Source organism: Somniosus microcephalus, chromosome 15 (assembly GCF_052327205.1).
Source record: "Somniosus microcephalus isolate GS21.2 chromosome 15, FLI_Smic_1.0, whole genome shotgun sequence".
In the NCBI taxonomy this organism is placed as follows: domain Eukaryota; kingdom Metazoa; phylum Chordata; class Chondrichthyes; order Squaliformes; family Somniosidae; genus Somniosus; species Somniosus microcephalus.
In genome coordinates, this window is record NC_141001.1 from 2701699 (window position 1) to 2709458 (window position 7760).

Below are 7760 nucleotides of genomic sequence, written 5' to 3' on the forward strand. Positions count from 1 at the left end.
ACTACGAAAACACTTCAAAACACTCCATAACACACAAAACACACCAAAACACTGGCTACTAAGCACTCACTCTAAAACACTCCATAACTCAACAGCACACCAAAATGATCCAAAACACACCAAAAGCGTCCAAAAATCTCCCAAGCACTCCAAAAGAGTCCCATACACTCCGAAACCCTCTTAAACACTCCAAAACACTAGCTTTTAAAAATTGAAAACACTCCAAAACAGCGCAAAGCAACTGCACAACACCAAAACACTCCCAAACACGCCAAAACAGTACCAAGCAGTCCGAAACTCTACAAAACAGTCCATCACACTCCAAAATACTCCAAAACACTCGCTTCTAAACACTCAATCCAAAACACTCTAATACACTACAAAACACTCCACAACACGCGAGCACACTCCCCAAAACCGCCAAAACAGTCCCATACACTCCAAAACACTAGAATACGCTCCGAAAACCTCTAAAACACACCAAAACCACAGTCACTCCCAAACACTCCACACTACTCCAAAACACGACATAACTGAAAAACACACCAGAACACTCCAAAACAGTCCAAAACACACCAAAACACCACAGCACTCCAATACATTACAAAATACTCCCAAACACTCCAAAACACTACAAAACAGTCCGAAATACTCCGAAAGACTCGCTCCAAAAATTCAAAGCACGGCACAACACTCCAACACACTCCCAAACTCTCCAAAACAGTCCCATTCTCTACGAAACACTTCAAAACACTCCATAACACTCCAAAGCACACCAAAACACTGGCTACTAAGCAGTCACTCTAACACACTCCATAACTCAACAGCACACAAAAACTATCCAAAACACACCAAAAGAGTCCAAAACACTCTCAAACACTCTAAAACAGTCATATACACTCCGAAACCCTCGAAAACACTCCAAAACACTCGGTTCATATCAGTCACTCCCAAACACTCCAATCCACTCCAAAAACACTTCAATACACGACATAACTCAAAAACACTCCAGAACACTCCACAACACGCCAAAACAGTCCAAAACACACCATAACACCACAACACTCAAAATATACAAAACACTCCGAAAACACTCAATCCAAAACACTAATACACTACAAAACACGCCAGCACACTCCCAAAACCTCCAAAACAGTCCCATACACTCGAAAACACTCGAATACACTCCGAAGCCCTCTATAACACGCTATATCACTCGCATCAAAACAGTCACGCCCAAACAATCCAAACCACTCCAAAACACTCCAAAACACAATATAACTCAAAAACACACTAAAACACTCCACAACACTGCAAAACAGTCCAAAACAGACGAAAACACCATAACACTCCAAAAAATCCAAAACAATCCAAAACACTCCAAAACAGTCCCAAACACTCCAAAACAGTCAGAAACAGATGGAAATTCTACAAAACAGTGGAAAACACTCCATAACACTCCAAAACATTCGCTTCTAAGCACTCACTCAAAACACACCAAAACACTCCAACACATTCCCAAACCCTCCAGAACAGGCCCATACACTCCAAAACCACACCAAAAGACTCCAAACACTCCATAACACTCCAATACACTCGCTTCTACGCAATTACTCAAAACACTCTAAAACACTCTAACACACTCCCAAACCGTCCACAACAGTTCCATACACTCCAAAACCCTCCAAACACTCCAGAACACTCGCTTCTAAACAGTCACTCCCAAACACTCCAGAACACACCAAAAAACTCTCAAGCACTCCGTACTCTACAAAACAGTCCAAAACACTCCGAAATACTACAAAACACTCTCTACAAAAATTCAAAGCACTCCAAAACAGTGCAAAACACAGCACAACACTCCAACACACTCCCAAACTCTTCAAAACAGTCCCATACACTACGAAACACTTCAAAACACTCCATAACACACAAAACACACCAAAACACTGGCTACTAAGCACTCACTCTAAAACACTCCATAACTCAACAGCACACCAAAACGATCCAAAACACACCAAAAGAGTCCAAAAAACTCCCAAACACTCCAAAGGAGTCCCATACACTCCGAAACCCTCTAAACACTCCAAAACACTAGCTTTTAAAAATTGAAAACACTCCAAAACAGTGCAAAGCACTACACAACACCAAAACACTCCCAAACACGCCAAAACAGTACCAAGCAGTCCGAAATTCTACAAAACAGTCCATCACACTCCAAAATACTCCAAAACACTCGCTTCTAAACACTCAATCCAAAACACTCTAATACACTACAAAACACTCCACAACACGCGAGCACACTCCCAAAACCGCCAAAACAGTCCCCATACACTCCAAAACACTAGAATACGCTCCGAAAACCTCTAAAACACACCAAAACACAGTCACTCCCAAACACTCCACACTACTCCAAAACACGACATAACTGAAAAACACACCAGAACACTCCAAAACAGTCCAAAACACACCAAAACACCACAGCACTCCAATACATTACAAAAATACTCCCAAACACTCCAAAACACTACAAAACAGTCCGAAATACTCCGAAAGACTCGCTCCAAAAATTCAAAGCACGGCACAACACTCCAACACACTCCCAAACTCTCCAAAAACAGTCCCATTCTCTACGAAACACTTCAAAACACTCCATAACACTCAAAGCACACCAAAACACTGGCTACTAAGCAGTCACTCTAAAACACTCCATAACTCAACAGCACACAAAAACTATCCAAAACACACCAAAAGAGTCCAAAACACTCTCAAACACTCTAAAACAGTCATATACACTCCGAAACCCTCGAAAACACTCCAAAACACTCGGTTCATATCAGTCACTCCAAACACTCCAATCCACTCCAAAAACACTTCAATACACGACATAACTCAAAAACACTCCAGAACACTCCACAACACGCCAAAACAGTCCCCAAACACTCCAAACAGTCCCAAAGAGTTAGAAGAACTCTACAAAACAGTGAAAACACTCCATAACACTCCAAAACATTCGTTTCTAAGCACTCACTCAAAACACACCAAAACACTCCAACACACTCCCAAACCCTCCAGAACAGGCCCATACACTCCAAAACCACACCAAAAGACTCCAAACCACTCCATAACACTCCAATACACTCGCTTCTACGCCAATTACTCAAAACACTCTAAAACACTCCAACACACTCCCAAACCGTCCACAACAGTTCCATACACTCCAAAACCCTCCAAACACTCCAGAACACTCGCTTCTAAACAGTCACTCCCAAACACTCCAGAACACACCAAAAAACAACAAGCACTCCGGTACTCTACAAAAACAGTCCAAAACACTCCGAAATACTACAAAACACTCGCTACAAAAATTCAAAGCATTCCAAAACAGTGCAAAACACAGCACAACACTCCAACACACTCCCAAACTCTCCAAAACAGTCCCATACACTACGAAACACTTCAAAACACTCCATAACACACAAAAACACCAAAACACTGGCTACTAAGCACTCACTCTAAAACACTCCATAACTCAACAGCACACCAAAATGATCCAAAACACACCAAAAGCGTCCAAAAATCTCCCAAGCACTCCAAAAGAGTCCCATACACTCCGAAACCCTCTTAAACACTCCAAAACACCTAGCTTTTAAAAATGGGAAAACACTCCAAAACAGCGCAAAGCAACTGCACAACACCAAAACACTCCCAAACACGCCAAAACAGTACCAAGCAGTCCGAAACTCTACAAAACAGTCCATCACACTCCAAAATACTCCAAAACACTCGCTTCTAAACACTCAATCCAAAACACTCTAATACACTACAAAACACTCCACAACACGCGAGCACACTCCCAAAACCGCCAAAACAGTCCATACACTCCAAAACACTAGAATACGCTCCGAAAACCTCTAAAACACACCAAACACAGTCACTCCCAAACACTCCACACTACTCCAAAACACGACATAACTGAAAAACACACCAGAACACTCCAAAACAGTCCAAAACACACCAAAACACCACAGCACTCCAATACATTACAAAATACTCCCAAACACTCCAAAACACTACAAAACAGTCCGAAATACTCCGAAAGACTCGCTCCAAAAATTCAAAGCACGGCACAACACTCCAACACACTCCCAAACTCTCCAAAACAGTCCCATTCTCTACGAAACACTTCAAAACACTCCATAACACTCCAAAGCACACCAAAACACTGGCTACTAAGCAGTCACTCTAACACACTCCATAACTCAACAGCACACAAAAACTATCCAAAACACACCAAAAGAGTCCAAAACACTCTCAAACACTCTAAAACAGTCATATACACTCCGAAACCCTCGAAAACACTCCAAAACACTCGTTCATATCAAGTCACTCCCAAACACTCCAATCCACTCCAAAAACACTTCAATACACGACATAACTCAAAAACACTCCAGAACACTCCACAACACGCCAAAACAGTCCAAAACACACCATAACACCACAACACTCAAAATATACAAAACACTCCGAAAAACACTCAATCCAAAACACTAATACACTACAAAACACGCCAGCACACTCCCAAAACCTCCAAAACAGTCCCATACACTCGAAAACACTCGAATACACTCCGAAGCCCTCTATAACACGCTATATCACTCGCATCAAAACAGTCACGCCCAAACAATCCAAACCACTCCAAAACACTCCAAAACACAATATAACTCAAAAACACACTAAAACACTCCACAACACTGCAAAACAGTCCAAAACAGACGAAAACACCATAACACTCCAAAAAATCCAAAAACAATCCAAAACACTCCAAAAACAGTCCCAAACACTCCAAAACAGTCAGAAACAGATGGAAATTCTACAAAACAGTGGAAAACACTCCAATAACACTCCAAAACATTCGCTTCTAAGCACTCACTCAAAACACACCAAAACCACTCCAACACATTCCCAAACCCTCCAGAACAGGGCCCATACACTCCAAAACCACACCAAAAGACTCCAAACCACTCCATAACACTCCAATACACTCGCTTCTACGCAATTACTCAAAACACTCTAAAACACTCTAACACACTCCCAAACCGTCCACAACAGTTCCATACACTCCAAAACCCTCCAAACACTCCAGAACACTCGCTTCTAACAGTCACTCCCAAACACTCCAGAACACACCAAAAAACTCTCAAGCACTCCGGTACTCTACAAAACAGTCCAAAACACTCCGAAATTACTACAAAACACTCTCTACAAAAATCAAAGCACTCCAAAACAGTGCAAAACACAGCACAACACTCCAACACACTCCCAAACTCTTCAAAACAGTCCCATACCACTACGAAACACTTCAAAACACTCCATAACACACAAAACACACCAAAACACTGGCTACTAAGCACTCACTCTAAAACACTCCATAACTCAACAGCACACCAAAACGATCCAAAACACACCAAAAGAGTCCAAAAAAACTCCCAAACACTCCAAAGGAGTCCCATACACTCCGAAACCCTCTTAAACACTCCAAAACACTAGCTTTTAAAAATTGAAAACACTCCAAAACAGTGCAAAGCACTACACAACACCAAAACACTCCCAAACACGCCAAAACAGTACCAAGCAGTCCGAAATTCTACAAAACAGTCCATCACACTCCAAAATACTCCAAAACACTCGCCTTCTAAACACTCAATCCAAAACACTCTAATACACTACAAAACACTCCACAACACGCGAGCACACTCCCCAAAACCGCCAAAACAGTCCCATACACTCCAAAACACTAGAATACGCTCCGAAAACCTCTAAAACACACCAAAACACAGTCACTCCCAAACACTCCACACTACTCCAAAACACGACATCACTGAAAAACACACCAGAACACTCCAAAACAGTCCAAAACACACCAAAACACCACAGCACTCCAATACATTACAAAATACTCCCAAACACTCCAAAACACTACAAAACAGTCCGAAATACTCCGAAAGACTCGCTCCAAAAATTCAAAGCACGGCACAACACTCCAACACACTCCCAAACTCTCCAAAACAGTCCCATTCTCTACGAAACACTTCAAAACACTCCATACCACTCCAAAGCACACCAAAACACTGGCTACTAAGCAGTCACTCTAAAACACTCCATAACTCAACAGCACACAAAAACTATCCAAAACACACCAAAAGAGTCCAAAACACTCTCAAACACTCTAAAACAGTCATATACACTCCGAAACCCTCTAAAAACACTCCAAAGCACTCGGTTCAAATCAGTCACTCCCAAACACTCCAATCCACTCCAAAAACACTTCAATACACGACATAACTCAAAAACACTCCAGAACACTCCACAACACTCCAAAAACAGTCCAAAACACACCATAACACCACAACACTCAAAAAATACAAACACTCCGAAAAAACACTCAATCCAAAACACTAATACATTACAAAACACGCCAGCACACTCCCAAAACCTCCAAAACAGTCCCATACACTAGAAAACACTCGAATACACTCCGAAGCCCTCTATAACACGCTATATCACTCGCATCAAAACAATCACGCCCAAACACTCCAAACCACTCCAAACCACTCCAAAACACGATATAACTCAAAAACACACTAGAACACTCCACAACACTGCAAAAACAGTCCAAAACAGACGAAACACCATAACACTCCAAAACAACCAAAACAATCCAAAACACTCCAAAACAGTCCCAAACACTCCAAAACAGTCACAAAAGTTAGAAACTCTACAAAACAGTGGAAAACACTCCATAACACTCCAAAACATTCGCTTCTAAGCACTCACTCAAAACACACCAAAACACTCCAACACACTCCCAAACCCTCCAGAACAGGCCCATACACTCCAAAACCACACCAAAAGACTCCAAACCACTCCATAACACTCCAATACCACTCGCTTCTACGCAATTACTCAAAACACTCTAAAACACTCCAACACACTCCCAAACCGTCCACAACAGTTCCATACACTCCAAAATCTTCCAAACACTCCAGGACACTCGCTTCTAAACAGTCACTCCCAAACACTCCAGAACACACCAAAAAACTGTCAAGCACTCCGGTACTCTACAAAACAGTCCAAAACACTCCGAAATACTACAAAACACTCGCTACAAAAATTCAAAGCACTCCAAAACAGTGCAAAACACAGCACAACACTCCAACACACTCCCAAACTCTCCAAAACAGTCCCATACACTACGAAACACTTCAAAACACTCCATAACACACAAAACACACCAAAACACTGGCTACTAAGCACTCACTCTAAAACACTCCATAACTCAACAGCACACCAAAACGATCCAAAACACACCAAAAGAGTCCAAAAAACTCCCCAAACACTCCAAAAGAGTCCCATACACTCCGAAACCCTCTTAAACACTCCATAACACTAGCTTTTAAAAATAGAAAACACTCCAAAACAGTGCAAAGCACTGCACAACACCAATAAACACTCCCAAACACGCCAAAACAGTACCAAGCAGTCCGAAACTCTACAAAACAGTCCCATTACACTCCAAAATACTCCAAACACTCGCTTCTAATCACTCAATCCAAAACACTCTAATACACTACAAAACACTCCACAACGCGCGAGCACACTCCCAAAACCGCCAAAACAGTTCCATACTCTCCAAAACACTGGAATACGCTCCGAAAACCTCTAAAACACACCAAAACACAGTCACTCCCAAACACTCC